Source organism: Oncorhynchus masou, chromosome 29, assembly GCF_036934945.1.
Source record: "Oncorhynchus masou masou isolate Uvic2021 chromosome 29, UVic_Omas_1.1, whole genome shotgun sequence".
In the NCBI taxonomy this organism is placed as follows: domain Eukaryota; kingdom Metazoa; phylum Chordata; class Actinopteri; order Salmoniformes; family Salmonidae; genus Oncorhynchus; species Oncorhynchus masou.
The window spans coordinates 71315812-71330299 of NC_088240.1; the positions used below are offsets into that span (position 1 = coordinate 71315812).

General features: G+C 43.6%; 1 pseudogene; it reads right to left on the bottom strand.

Annotated features, from left to right (window-relative positions):
• LOC135519719 (activating signal cointegrator 1 complex subunit 3-like) overlaps window positions 1-14488 on the bottom strand; it is a 223170-nt pseudogene that overhangs the window by 153031 nt on the left and 55651 nt on the right.

Here is a 14488-nt window from a genome sequence, read left to right on the forward strand (position 1 = left end):
TTTAATATGCTACAGGTGGACTCCAATCAAGTTGTAGAAACATCAAGGATGATCAATAGAAACAGGATGCACTGGAGCTCAATTTCAAGTCTCATAGCAAAGGGTCTGAATGTTTACGTTTTGTATTTTTAATAAATCAAATGTAAAAACGTTTTTTGCTTTGTCATTATGGGGTATTGTGTGTAGATTGATGACGAAAAAAGTTATTTAACCAATTTTAGAATAAGGCTGTAATGTAACACAATGTGGGAAAAGTCAAGGGGTCTGAATACTTTCCAAATGCACCGTATGGCTGCAGCATGCACATGAAATCAATAGGTATTTTGTTCATTAAAACCTGTTAAGGCTCAGGACAATACTGCCCCCTTTGGAGGAATTGCATGCCCATAGTAAACAGAAAAAAAATATATCCATAATTGCTAATATATGCATATAATAATAATTATTGAATAGAAAACACTCTAAAGCTTCTAAAACCGTTCTAATTATGTCTGTATGTAAAGTAGCTGAACTACATAATATTAAACATTTTACAATACACATAATAAAACAGCAAACAGTGCCACAACCTGAAAACAAACACATTCAAAACATTGCAAAAGTCATGTTCAGATTTGAAAATGTATCAACTTTCCAGTGAACATCATTTCCCCGACCCCACCTGCTCCTACTGAACTGAGGAACTGAGAAACACACCCCAGGTTAGTTGATGTAAATAGTGAGTGAAAAATCAGCAAGAACAAAAAAAAAACAGGATAAAAGCAGTGGCTTGTGGGTAATGTGATGGGTGCTGGTGTGTAATAAAAGGAACAGACTGCCATGAAGGATGGTGGGTAAACAAAGAACTGAAAAGTGTGTGTGTTTGTGTGTGTGCACACGTGTGTGTACTTTATGACTTTCCTCCATGTCACCATGAAAGAGAAATGGAAGTAATACAAACTAATACAAAACAAGCTGTTCATTTTGCCCAATAATACAGGTGGGCAGGATTTGAAAATGTCTTCTAGTCTTGTTATAATCACTTTTTATTTGGATAGAACATGATGGTCTGGAGGTCAAGTGTATAGGTCATAGATTTGGTTTTGGGCAGTACAGGGCTTTGTCCCAAAAGGCTCCCTATTCCCTTATCCCTACATAGTGCACTACTTTTGACCAGAGCCCTATGGAGCCTGCTCAAAAGTAGTGCATTCAATAAGAAAAGGGTGCCATTTGTGACGCACCTCTGGTAATCCCCACATACTGTACCTTGGCTCCCCCTACGAAGGCGGAGGTCTTGGTGGCCTCGGCGTAGCAGTCATAGACGTTGGGGTAGTGGACGCGTTTGTACACCCTCTCTCTGCTCAGCACTGGAGACCGCCGTGCTGTCAGCAGGGCCTGCTCTCTGGAGTAACACAACCATTAATCAACCACAACACAACTGTGACACAACAATAACGCATCCATAAAACCCATAAAGAAATATATATATGGTATTTCAACACCAAACATCCACATGAACAGCAGAACAGCCATAGTTACATACGCTTAATATGCGGTTGGTTGTGATTGGGGATGGATACTAGAGTTGAGAGCTGTTAGACAGGAGAGGTGTGGAGATGTGAGGCGCTGCAGTAATACTATTCTCTGCTAATGTAACGTGGCTTACCTCTCTGTTAATCTCTTCCCTCACACTCTGCCGGATTTGGCCCGGATAAGTTTTTAATTAAACAGATCGCTGCAACACTTTTTTATCCTCTGAAAGTAAACTTTCAGAAAGATCCTTTCTTGTTTATTTTTTTCAGGAACAAATGTGACCAGGAGCCGTGTTTTTGTTCTTATAACCTGCAGCCGAGCAGTGATGACAAATGCAGGAGGGTGTTTCCATATGGAAAGAAGATCACAGGGGGAGATGTAGAAAAATGAGTAAAGCAGAGAGAGAAGGGAAAACGGGAAAAAGAAGGGAAAGAGATGAGAAGAGAGATAGAAGAGAAAGAGATGGGAAGAGAGACAGAAGAGAAAGAGATGAGAAGAGAGACAGAAGAGAAAGAGATGAGAAAAGAGACAAGAGAAAGAGGATGGGAAGAGAGACAGAAGAGAAAGGGGAAGAGCTAGAGAGAGCGAGATTGAGTGTGGTGGTTCACCTCTGAGCTTTCATCTCCTTGGGGTCAAAGTAGAGGTCGGAAGAGGATTCGGTGTCATTCCAGCGTCTCTCCCCCTCTTCCTCATCTCTTTCTCCTTCCCGGACTGGATGGTCACCTGACAGCCGTAGGTGGGCTTGCTAATCCCCTCTCCTACGCCTCCTTTACGGCTAACATCTAAACACAAGAATAACAGAGACATCAGTAAAATATTACAAAACCGACAGTTGGGTCATCACTGATACATTCAATGTTTATTTGAGCTAGGCTACAATGTTGTCTTGTGTAATTGAGCACTTATATTATGGTAACTAAGTTTGGAACAGCATGTACAGTACTGTAATACACAATTTTCCACCACCTATTGTATACCACCTATACCATACCGCCTATATTATAGCTGAAGGTCTAGGTGAAGTCACCCCACCGTCTACTCTTCAGCTGTGCTGTTTATCAGACATGGTTGCTAGACTGGTCAATAGTTAATGGTGAGAGCCGAGCTGCGATGCAACAGGACTGACAAGTGGCTGTGTGTGTTTTTCCAGACTGAAACAACCATATCTGTTCAGATTCTGGTTGCCACCAGGTAGAAAGGACAATTTGTAACCCCAGGACCTCAGCATTAATTCATATTGTAACGTGTGTGTGTGTCCTTTACTTAACCTGCATGGTTAAGAGCCCACAGGAGACCACCAGCTCAGCTTGTTGTTGAGCAGGGAGAAAGAGCATCACAGGAACAAAATAAACCCTAACCGCATACAAGTACAAGTGACGTGAGTAAAATCTATAACTACTTCAACAGAGGACCTACATCCCCAGGGTGGTCTAGACCTTTATCTTTCTAGTGTGTGTGTGTGTGTGTGTGTGTGTGTGTGTGTGTGTGTGTGTGTGTGTGTGTGTGTGTGTGTGTGTGTGTGTGTGTGTGTGTGTGAGAGAGAGAGAGTGTGTACTAGGGTTTAATATTTTCCAGAGAATTTACCAATTTTTCTTCCTGAGAAAATTGCAAGAAATTACCAGTACCGGTATCCCAGTTGAAACCAGAAGTGCTATTCAAAAGCATATAATACAAGCGAGAAAAAAAAACTGACGTGATTATACCACTGTAAATGGAGAAATACACACATGGATCTAATGTAGCCTAGTTTTAAATGACTATTTTACCCAAGTAATCCATTGGTTTTGTTGTTTTCAGTAGTCCATAGTAGACAAATTCACAAAATATTTTTCAAAACAAAACAGTCTAGATTTCTAGCTTTGAATGTCCTGATTATTCCTGATGTTCCCAATTGCCCATTAGAGTAAATTCTCCCAACATTCCCCTCTAACTGGATTGAGTGGGCGGTGTGTTGACTTGGTTCAACACATAGGTGTCAAAACTGCTTCAAATATAAAACAGTTGAGATTATTTCGCAGAAAATAATGTGCCTTGAATTGTCAGAATTTAGCGTGACGAAAGGTTCTAACAGCCATGCTCGGTGTTCTCTCATGTCTCGTCATTGAGCGGAGCAGCCCAAGAGGAGCTGATGCTATATACACAGACATCCAGAGCCGCCATGAGCAGAGCTCATGCACAACGAGCAAGTGACAGACGGAGAGGAGCAGCTAATGGATATAATAACAAACAAAGTTATTTCTAATTTCGGGTTTTGGGCAAAAGCAATCGGGCCTGGGTAGGGTAGGGCCTGAACATTGCAGGCATAGGTAGGGCTCATGTAGGGCTCTATTAAACATTTCAGCAAATCATTTGAATTACACGTCCACCGGTGGTTGAACATCCCAAGAGAGTCAGCTAGAACGTGCTGCTTTAAGTCTCGCATGGTGACGTATTTTGACTTTTTGACAGACGGGGTGTTTCGATATCTAAGATGCAACCGTATGATAAATGACATTTCGAGACCGTATGCATGGTGGATTGACTAGAAATACACATTAAAATGAATTTAGGGTAAAATTCCCCTTTAAGGTAGCCTAGCTCAAATATTATGAGGTCCAGTGAAAATTACATTTGTTTTAGCCTACCTCAGCATTTTCTCGCCTTTGTACCGAGCCCAACCTCACATCAAATTCGCGCATATATGTACAAAATGTATTTCAGCAGATTTCGTGCGTTTTTGTGCATTTTTGTGTTGTTCAATTCGTTCGAAAATACACAAATTTATGTGCTACTTAATTCTTGCGAAAAGGCACAAATTTAACCAGTAGCCACACAAGCCTTTGCAACAACCAAATACGCGACTATACCTTACCCTAACCTTAACCATTCTACTAACTATACCTAACCCTAACCTTAACCATTCTACTAACTATACCTAACCCTAACCTTAACCCTAACCTTAACCATTCTACTAACTATACCTAACCCTAACCTTAACCATTCTACTAACTATACCTTACCCTAACCTTAACCCTAACCTTAACCATTCTACTAACTATACCTAACCCTAACCTTAACCATTCTACTAACTATACCTTACCCTAACCTTAACCATTCTACTAACTATACCTTACCCTAACCTTAACCATTCTACTAACTATACCTAACCCTAACCTTAACCCTAACCTTAACCATTCTACTAACTATACCTAACCCTAACCTTAACCATTCTACTAACTATACCTTACCCTAATCTTAACCCTAACCTTAACCATTCTACTAATTATACCTAACCCTAACCTTAACCCTAACCTTAACCATTCTACTAACTATACCTTAGCCTAACCTTAACCATTCTACTAACTATACCTAACCCTAACCTTAACCTTAACCTTAACCATTCTACTAACTATACCTTACCCTAACCTTAACCATTCTACTAACTATACCTAACCCTAACCTTAACCCTAACCTTAACCATTCTACTAACTATACCTTACCCTAACCTTAACCATTCTACTAACTATACCTTACCCTAACCTTAACCATTCTACTAACTATACCTTACCCTAACCTTAACCATTCTACTAACTATACCTAACCCTAACTCCAACTGGACCTAACCCCAACCCCCACCCTACGGACGGCCTACGTGCATATGTGTGGAGTGCACCCCCTCCCTCCCCCCCTCCGGTTTCCACGTGTCAGAGATGGAAGTGGATCAACCGACTCAAAACTAGAAACCAAACTCCTAGGTTGCACTATACTTTCCACATCCGTTGACAAGCGGACCTAGACATCATGACCACACCACTCGATATGGACACATGGCAACCAACCGAGGACCAAACCTTCGTAAGGTGCGCAAACTCAAGGGATTTTGCCTGATCCTACATCGAGTTTAAGAACAAAAATTAAATATAAACTTTCGCGTCTATATGGTTATTGAAAAGGCTGGTGTGTAGCCTACTGGTTAAATTTGTGTCTTTTCTCACGAATTAAGCCACAAAAACACACGAAATTTGCTAAAATGCATTTTGTACATATATGCACGAATTGATTGTGAGACTCTGTTGTTGTATCTGGCTATCGGGGGGATTTGGGAAGGCTGTGGGTGTTTTTACTTCATTATAACCTGCTTATTGTGGTGACTGTCGCAGGGAACATCAGCTTCTAAACAAACAGGCCTAAACCAGCGGAGATTCAGCACCATGGATAGCTCAGTTAATCAACTGCCCGCAAATAGCAGCCCACCGTGTGGCCGCTTTTGTAATCATAACATCATGAAACAATGGTGCAAATGTTGATTTCCTCAAGCGCTTTTGTGGACACAGTGTCTGCCGTTTTGTGATTTAGCACCCGTTTGTATTTCAGCCTCTGCCAGTGCCACGTTAGTGGAGATTTGAATGTGAGATTGAGATTGTGTACGGTAACGGCGTCGAGGGGTTGCGTGTAGCCTGCACATATAGTAAGCAAATACATTTTTAGAAGCCATGCAGCCTAAGGGATGTTTTCTATTGGGGACTTTGTGATGAGTGAATATGGTAGGCTGTTAGCGTTGACTGGTTTAATGTATGAATGAAGCCAGAGATTTGATACATCGCACGTGCATATTTTGTATCTCCGCGTATTTACCCTTCTCTTGTTCTGCATATCATCTCACCAGTTGTAATAAGTTGAGGGATTCTTGGGGAGGGTAGGCTATGGCCATTTTTGGGGGCGCGGATCTGTATAGCCCGCAGGCCTACTTGTTGTTTGCAATGGAATGGTAAGAGAACCCATTACACGCAGCCCTTTGAATTTATGTCGACTTTGTGAAAGTAAATAGGCCTACGGTAGGCTACAACAGCATGCACACAATCGCACACTGAGCGCTGATGATTGATCATGCAGATAGCAGAGCAGGCCACAGAGAAGCCAGAAATGGACACAAAATAGAATTTAACAGTTCAATTTCAAGTCACGCTGTTCATATAAATAATGTATTATAATGTACCGGTTTCTCGCCATTATTCTCGCCATCCCTGGAAACGAGAATGTTGTGAGAGAGTGTGGCACAGCGAGTGTTAAAGCCCCCAGAGACTGCCTCCCTGACCGAGTCACAACAGTTCAATAGAAGACAGAATTGCTCTTGAAAACAGATGAGATGTGATGATTGTCCTGAGGTCTCGGCTGATTGTCTGAATGATCTTATCTTTATCTCCTCTAACGGCTCTAGCTGCTGCACCCCCCATTACCTCTCTTCCCCTCCTACATCTCTTCACTCCAACATTCCCTCATTCTTGATGCGCCTATTCCTCTAGCCTAATCTATTCCCTCTCCCTCCCTCTCTTTCCAGCTCTCTCTCATCAACTCCTACTACAGCTTTCAGAACAGGGTTTGCCACCAGGACTCATGCAATTTTTTAAATTTTCAAAGTACGACTAGGGCTGGAATATTCAATGTATAACCGCAAAGGTTATGGATGAAGACCGTCATGAAAATAACCGTCATAAATGTTTTAAAAATATATACTAAAATAACTTCTGTGCGTGGAACGAACCTGAAGACGGGCGGACGGGGCATTTGTGTGGTTGAGTCTGTTTCAGCCTTACATGGACTCTTAACAACGTGATGAAACGTTGATGCTCCTTGCTGAAACAAGCAAATTAGACTTCAGTTGCCTAGGCAACGCACTCCACAACGCAGCAGCAGACATAGAAAATAGAATGAATAGAGCATGCTTGGAAACTATAAACCTGGCAATTTGACTGGTAAACTCATGGGTAGCCTACACTCACAATAGTCCAAGTTGATATTCACATAATAATTAGGAATTACCCTCACCCACGCCCACAAATTGGGGAAAACATTCTTTCCATTGACGCCCAGTTATACAGAAATAACAAAACATGCCAAAAACCAGGGCTAAAATCCCAACCTACAGTTTGCAATGCTCCCATGTTGGGAAAAAGAGCCTGTGAAAAGAGCATTGTGGCTTCAGGCTATTTGGTGTGGGATAGTAGGAAATGTGGGGACCCGGTGTCCTAGTACGCTACAGTTGTCTGTGTGTGTGTAATACATTTCATCTCAGGTAAGACATTTAACTTGTTTAGTGTAGTCCATTTGTAACTCCACTCACTACATGAACCTGTAAAGTCTGTTTGTTCGTGTAGTTGGTCTAGGCTAGCTTAATGTTCTTGACGGTAGCTAGCTAACACTAGCACACTCATAAAAAAGGCCACTCTAAAATCTGCAGTTTTGTCACAACACAATGCCACAGATGTCTCAAGTTTTGAGAGAGCGTGCGATTGGAAAGCTGACTGCAGGAATGTCCACAAGAGCTGTTGCCAGAGAATTTTTGTTTTATTTTTCTACCATAAGCCGCCTTCAACGCCATTTTAGAGAATTTGGCAGTACATTCAACCGGCCTCACAGCCGCAGACCACACGTTACCATGCCAGCCCAGGACCTCCACAACCAGCTTTTTCACCTGCAGGATCATCTGAGGCCAGCCACCTGGAGAGCTGATGAAACTGTGGGTTTGCACAACTGAAGACTCTGTCAGAAACCGTCTCAAGGAAGCTCATCTGCATGCTCGTCATCTTGACCTGACTGCAGTCAGGCGTTGTAATCGACTTCAATGGGCAAATGTCCACCGTTGATGGCTCTACACGGATGAATCCCAGTTTCAACTGTACCGGGCAGAAGGCATGTATGGTGTCGTGTGGGCAAGCGGTTTGCTGATGTCAACGTTGTAAACCGTGTCCCATGGTGGCGTTAGTGTTATGGTATGGGCAGGCATTAGCTATGTATACCGAACACAATTGCATTTTAGCGAAGGCAATTTGAATGCACAGAGATACCGTGACGAGATCCTGAGGCCCATTGCCCTGCCATACATCTGTCGCCATCACCTCATGTTTTAGCATGAAAATGCACGGCCCCATGTCGCAAGGATCTGTACACAATTCCTGGAAGCTGAAAATGTCCCAGTTCTTCCATGGCCTGCGTACTCACCAGACGTCCCCTATTGAGCATGTTTGGGACGCTCATGTGAATTCCATAGATTAGAGCCTAATACATTTATTTCAATTGACTGATTTCCTGATATGAACTGTAACTCAGTAAAATCTTTGAAATTGTTGCATGTTGCATTTACATGTTTTTTTCTGGGTAGTTTTGTAATTGACTTAAACAAGCAGACAACAAGAACATTTTGTTTAAAAAATATGAAGTTCTTGCTGTGAGCCAAATGGGGTAACCACAGGTTGTTTTAGCCACAGGCGGGCAGGACCGTGACGCTCCATCTATCTAATACCGTCTGGGACTATGGCTACCAGGTATTGTGATGTTATAATTTCCATGCTAATGTAAAATTGCATTCAAATTATGTGAGCTGATGTGGCTTATGCAATGGACTGTATTTTTTGTAATGTCAGTTGAATCAACAAATCACAACACACATATTTTACTTTCTGCTTTGTGCCTATGGGTACACTCACAATGGCAGCCATTCCACCCATTATGCCATCATTGAATGGGGATGCCTTTTCAAATAATTATATTTCAATTCCAGCACAAGTAGTGAGGACTGGAGGAGAGGAGAAAATATGCTTTAAAATGTTTTATATATTATGATGACCATGGTCATTTGGCCAATTACTGTTACGTAAAATTCCATGACCGTCACAGCCCTAGGTACGACAATTTTCCTCAAACATAGCCTACAGTACACAGAATCAGACATGCACAGACAAAGTAATTTACATGCAAACAGGATGGAATACTTACACTGGGGATGAGGGGACATGACCCCCCCCCCCCACCCCTCCAAGAAGGAGAGTGATGAGGTGCTGCATCAGATGATCAGGCCTCCACAATCACCGACCTCAACCCAATTGAGACGGTTTGGGATGAGTTGGACCGCAGAGTGAAGGAAAAGCAGCCAACAAGTGCTCAGCATATGTGGGAACTCCTTTAAGACTGTTGGAAAAGCATTCCAGGTGAAGCTGGTTGAGAGAATGCCAAGCATGTGCAAAGCTGTCATCAAGGCAAAGGGTGGCTACATTGAAGAATCTAAAATATATATTTGTTTAGTACTTTTTGGTTACTACATGATCCCATATGTGTTATTTCATAGTTTTGATGTCTTAACTATTATTCTACAATGTAAAAAAATAGTAAAAATAATAAAAACCCTGGAATGAGTAGGTGTGTCCAAACTTTTGACTGGTACTGTATATCACCAGTAGTAACATTTCTAATCTGCTATGTTTATTTGGTTACTGTAATTTATGTTAATACATTCAATATATTATTGTTACAGTCATTTACCGTTCTCATTGTTAGAGTGGACATGTGTTTTGCAGAAATCACAACCTATGCTACACTTGAATGAAATAAACTAAAACCTGTTTCTCAACATTTACGGGTTTTGTCAATTTATTAATTGTCTCTTTGAAAAGCTCCTGTCAATGTTGAATAAGAACGCACACCTGATTACGCATATAGAAGTAGGACTAGTCTAACCTGGCCTGCACACAAATGTAGGCTTATAAATGAGCCCATTTGGGGTTGTCTGATAGTATTTCTGACTGTCTTAATTTAGCACCACTGTGTGGTGCTTCTCAAAGTAATTTTTCTTCACCTCAAACAGCAAGTAAACAAAGTCTGTTTTTAGAATCAATTGAGAATGACAAAAGTTCCTGAAAGCATTTGAACAATATTTCCAACTCTCTCCCTTTCGATAACCACTTGGCATGAAAGGGAAAAATGTAATGCTCTGATCCAGTGAAAACATCATAAAATACTCGATTACTTCTTATCCCTTTGCACAAATAGCCTACAGCTGTGTCTGTCCCAAGCTCATTGGCGTGGGAAACTCTGGGGGTCCAGAATATTTTATACAATGTCTCAAGTTTGCTAGCACAAGTTTTGGGGCGACCCAGTTGATATGTATCAAGTCTGTTGCAGATAGGCCATGCGTAGTCAATGTGATTTATAGGATATTTATTTTATATCAGGATATTTTCTACCTGCAGGCTGCAATGTTTTTGTGTTGGCTTTATGTAGGCTATTTTTAACATAGTTTGCAATGGCAATAAAAGTTACTTTTAGACTGGTATAATTTTCCTTTAGATATAATGTAGATTAACCACACACAATGATGATGAGATACAAAGACTATTACAAATGAACTGAAACTGTTCCATGAATTTGCGCATATGAAAATCATAACTGGTATGCAGATTGGTAGAAATGGTAAGATAAATTGGCGCTCCAAATGGATAAGGTTGCCGACCGCTGGTGTTGCCCATTACCGGCAAGTTCAGGAGCATAATGGCAGAATTTGCAAAGACCAGCAGCAGAAGGAGGATAGGGAACAGGGTTTTTTTCTTCTGGTTAGGCTATCTTGATCTCTGGCTCCCTCTTCAGTCATTTGTGTGTCTTAATTATTTCATCAAAAAGCATGCTGAAAGCATCAGACAAAAGAAAATACTAATTTTGGTCTACCAAGAACATTTTGATTTGGGGACAGCCCTTGTAGAAATGCAGGAAATGAGCTTTAGATAAACACCCCCCCAAAAAAAAAGTCTGAGGGAGGACCACCATACCCCTCGCTAGGTTATCCCCCCCCCCACGCACGCACTTCTAAAACCAAAGTTGCGTCACACAGACATACACACACAAACAGACTGATTGACAGGCACAACTGGAGGCTATTCATGTCAGGTTTGAACTGACAGCTGGTTCTGGCTGGAACCACCAGTACCAACCCACCTGCGGCAGCTTCAGGGATCCCTACTAAACTGGATACAAACTCGAACACACACACACTAAAACAAACACAGCTGTAGGGTTCACATGGCTACTAGACTGGGCAGGTTAACCACAGACTTCTCCCCTTCCCGCCCAGCGAGAGAGGCTTGGCTCCAGTTGCCAGATGCCGATCTAGACCTGCTAATTAGACTCTTCCTCATTACTGCCGCTGCTTGGTTAGTTATGAGCAGAAAGGCAGGTTTAATTGGAAGCTCTACCTTACGACAGGGCACACTTCCAATCACCCCCTAACCCGTCCTTCTTTACTGTCTGCTGGGAATAATATCACACACAGGGATTATTGTAAGCTAGGGTCGATATGGAGACTGGGTTCAGTGAAGATTAAAGTGTCCTGAAACAACACACTCCTTGCTGGTGAACCAACAAGCTGTGGATGGATGAGAAGAGGCCTGTCTGGGAAACCTCTGCTCCATGGGAGAGCAGCAGGGCTTCTGCCTGGCAGGAGTCCAGTCCCAGAGACTGCTGTGCAGAGGAGGCTGGTGGGAGGATAGGAGAACAGACTCATAATGGCTAGAATGAAATAAATGGAACTAAGTCAAAAGTGATTTCCATATGTTTTATACCGTTTCATTAATTCAATTTCAGCCATTAGAATGAGCCGGTCCTTCCTAAATCTAATCCTCCTTCCTTCACGTCACTTCCTGTTGCATGCGGAACGAGGAAGAGCTTGGTTTTGTTTGTTTGGTAAGTTTCTTGTTTGAAAGTGTATTGGAAAGTTCTTGGTAGCTAGCTAGCTTCTTAGTTTGGATCACACAACGCAGTTGGCATCAGTTGCTGGGACTGATTGTCTCTTTCCAGTGATCCTGCCGACCAAGGATGGGTCTGAGAAGATATTTGGCGTTGTGGCTTGCCTAGCTGCATATCAAGCTCGTGGGGTTTTCTTGAACGCAGCCTGTGATGCGGTTAGCCATTGTGGCTGGGACCGCGGATTGTCCTGGGATTGTGTCTGTCTAGATCCCTTGTCATGTCTTGTTATGTCTGTTCCTGTCCTTTCTCTTCATTCTCTCTCTCTGCTGGTCTTTTTAGGTTACCTTCTCTGTCTCTCATTCTTCAGCTGTTCTACATCTCCTCTAACTAGCTCATTCACTCTTTCACACCTGTTCTCTCTTCCCCCTCTGATTAGGTCTCTATTTCTTTCTCTGTTCCTGCTACTTTCAGTGTCTGATTCTTGTTTGTGTTTTTTGATGCCAGAAGCAAGCTGTCGTCTCGTTTGTTTCCACCTTGTCCTGTCCTGTCGGAGTCTGCCTGGCAGGAGCATCCTGCACTATACTAACGTTCTTTTTGTTCCGCTGACAACGTTGGAAGAGGATTTATGCCATTCCTGTATTTTCATTAAAGAACTCTGTTTTCTGTTAAAACCGCTTTTGGGTCTTCACTCAAGTTCATAACAGAAGAATCAGACCAAGAATGGACCCAGCGGCTCCGGACCCTTTTCACTCCGCCGTCGAGATCCAGGGAGCGATGCTAGGCAGACACGAGGAGGAATTGTCTGCTGCTCAACATGCCGTTGAGACCCTGGCCGTCCAATTCTCCGACCTCACAAGACAGGTTCACCAACTCCACCTCGATCCACCGCCCACTTCCAGGGTTTCCGAGTCTCCGGAGCCCAGGATCAACAACCCGCCGTGTTACTCTGGGGAGCCCACTGAGTGCCGCTCATTCCTCACTCAGTGTGATGTGGTGTTCTCTCTCCAGCCCAACACTTACTCCAGGAGCGCAGCCCGCATCGCCTACGTCATTTCTCTCCTTACCGGACGGGCGCGTGAGTGGGGCACGGCAGTCTGGGAGGCAAGGGCTGAGTGTATTAACCAGTATCAGGACTTTAAGGAGGAGATGATACGGGTTTTTGACCGTTCTGTTTTTTGGCGAGGAGGCTTCCAGGGCCCTGTCTTCCCTATGTCAGGGGAATAGATCCATAACGGATTATTCTATTGAGTTTCACACTCTCGCTGCCTCTAGTGACTGGAACGAGCCGGCTTTGCTCGCTCGTTTTCTGGAGGGTCTCCACGTCGAGGTTAAGGATGAGATCCTCTCCCGGGAGGTTCCTTCCAGTCTGGACTCCTTAATAGCTCTCGCTATTCGCATAGAGCGACGGTTTGATCTTCGTCGCCGAGCTCGTGGAAAGGAGCTCACGTTCTCCGTTGCTCCCCTCTCCACATCACTGCCGCCACCTGCCGCATCACTGCCACCCTCCTCCGCCGGCTCGGATGCTGAGCCTATGCAGCTGGGGGTATTCGCATCTCGGCCAAGGAGAGGGAACGGAGAATCACCAATCGCCTCTGTCTCTACTGCGGCTCCGCTGGTCATTTTGTCACCTCATGTCCAGTAAAAGCCAGAGCTCATCAGTAAGAGGAGGGCTACTGGTGAGCGCAACTACTCAGGCCTCTCCTTCTGGATCACGCACTACCTTTCCGGTCCATCTCCGCTGGCCCGGTTCATCTGCTTCCTGCAGTGCCTTGATAGACTCTGGGGCGGAGGGCTGTTTTATGGACGAGACCTGGGCTCGGGAACATGACATTCCTCTCAGACAGTTAGGGGAGCCCAGGGCCTTGTTCGCTTTAGATGGTAGTTCTCTCCCCAAGATTCAGCGTGAGACGCTGCCTTTAACCCTCACTGTCTCTGGTAATCATAGCGAAACCATTTCTTTTTTAATTTTTCGTTCACCTTTTACACCTGTTGTTTTGGGTCATCCCTGGCTAGTGCGCCATAACCCTTCTATTAATTGGTCTAGTAATACTATCCTATCCTGGAATGTTTCTTGTCATGTAACCTGTTTAATGTCTGCTATCCCTCCTGTTTCCTCTGTCTCTTCTTCACAGGAGGAGCCTGGCGATTTGACAGGGGTGCCGGAGGAGTATCACGATCTGCGCACGGTGTTCAGTCGTTCCAAGGCCACTTCTCTCCCTCCACACCGGTCGTATGACTGTAGTATTGATCTCCTTCCGGGAACTACTCCCCCGGGGTAGATTATACTCTCTGTCGGCTCCCGAACGTAAGGCTCTCGAGGATTATTTGTCGGTTTCGCTCGACGCCGGTACCATAGTCTCCTCCTCCTCCCCCGCCGGAGCGGGGTTTTTTTTTGTTCAGAAGAAGGACGGGTCCCTGCGCCCATGCGTGGATTATCGAGGGCTGAATGACATAACAGTTAAGAATCGTTATCCGCTTCCTCTTATGT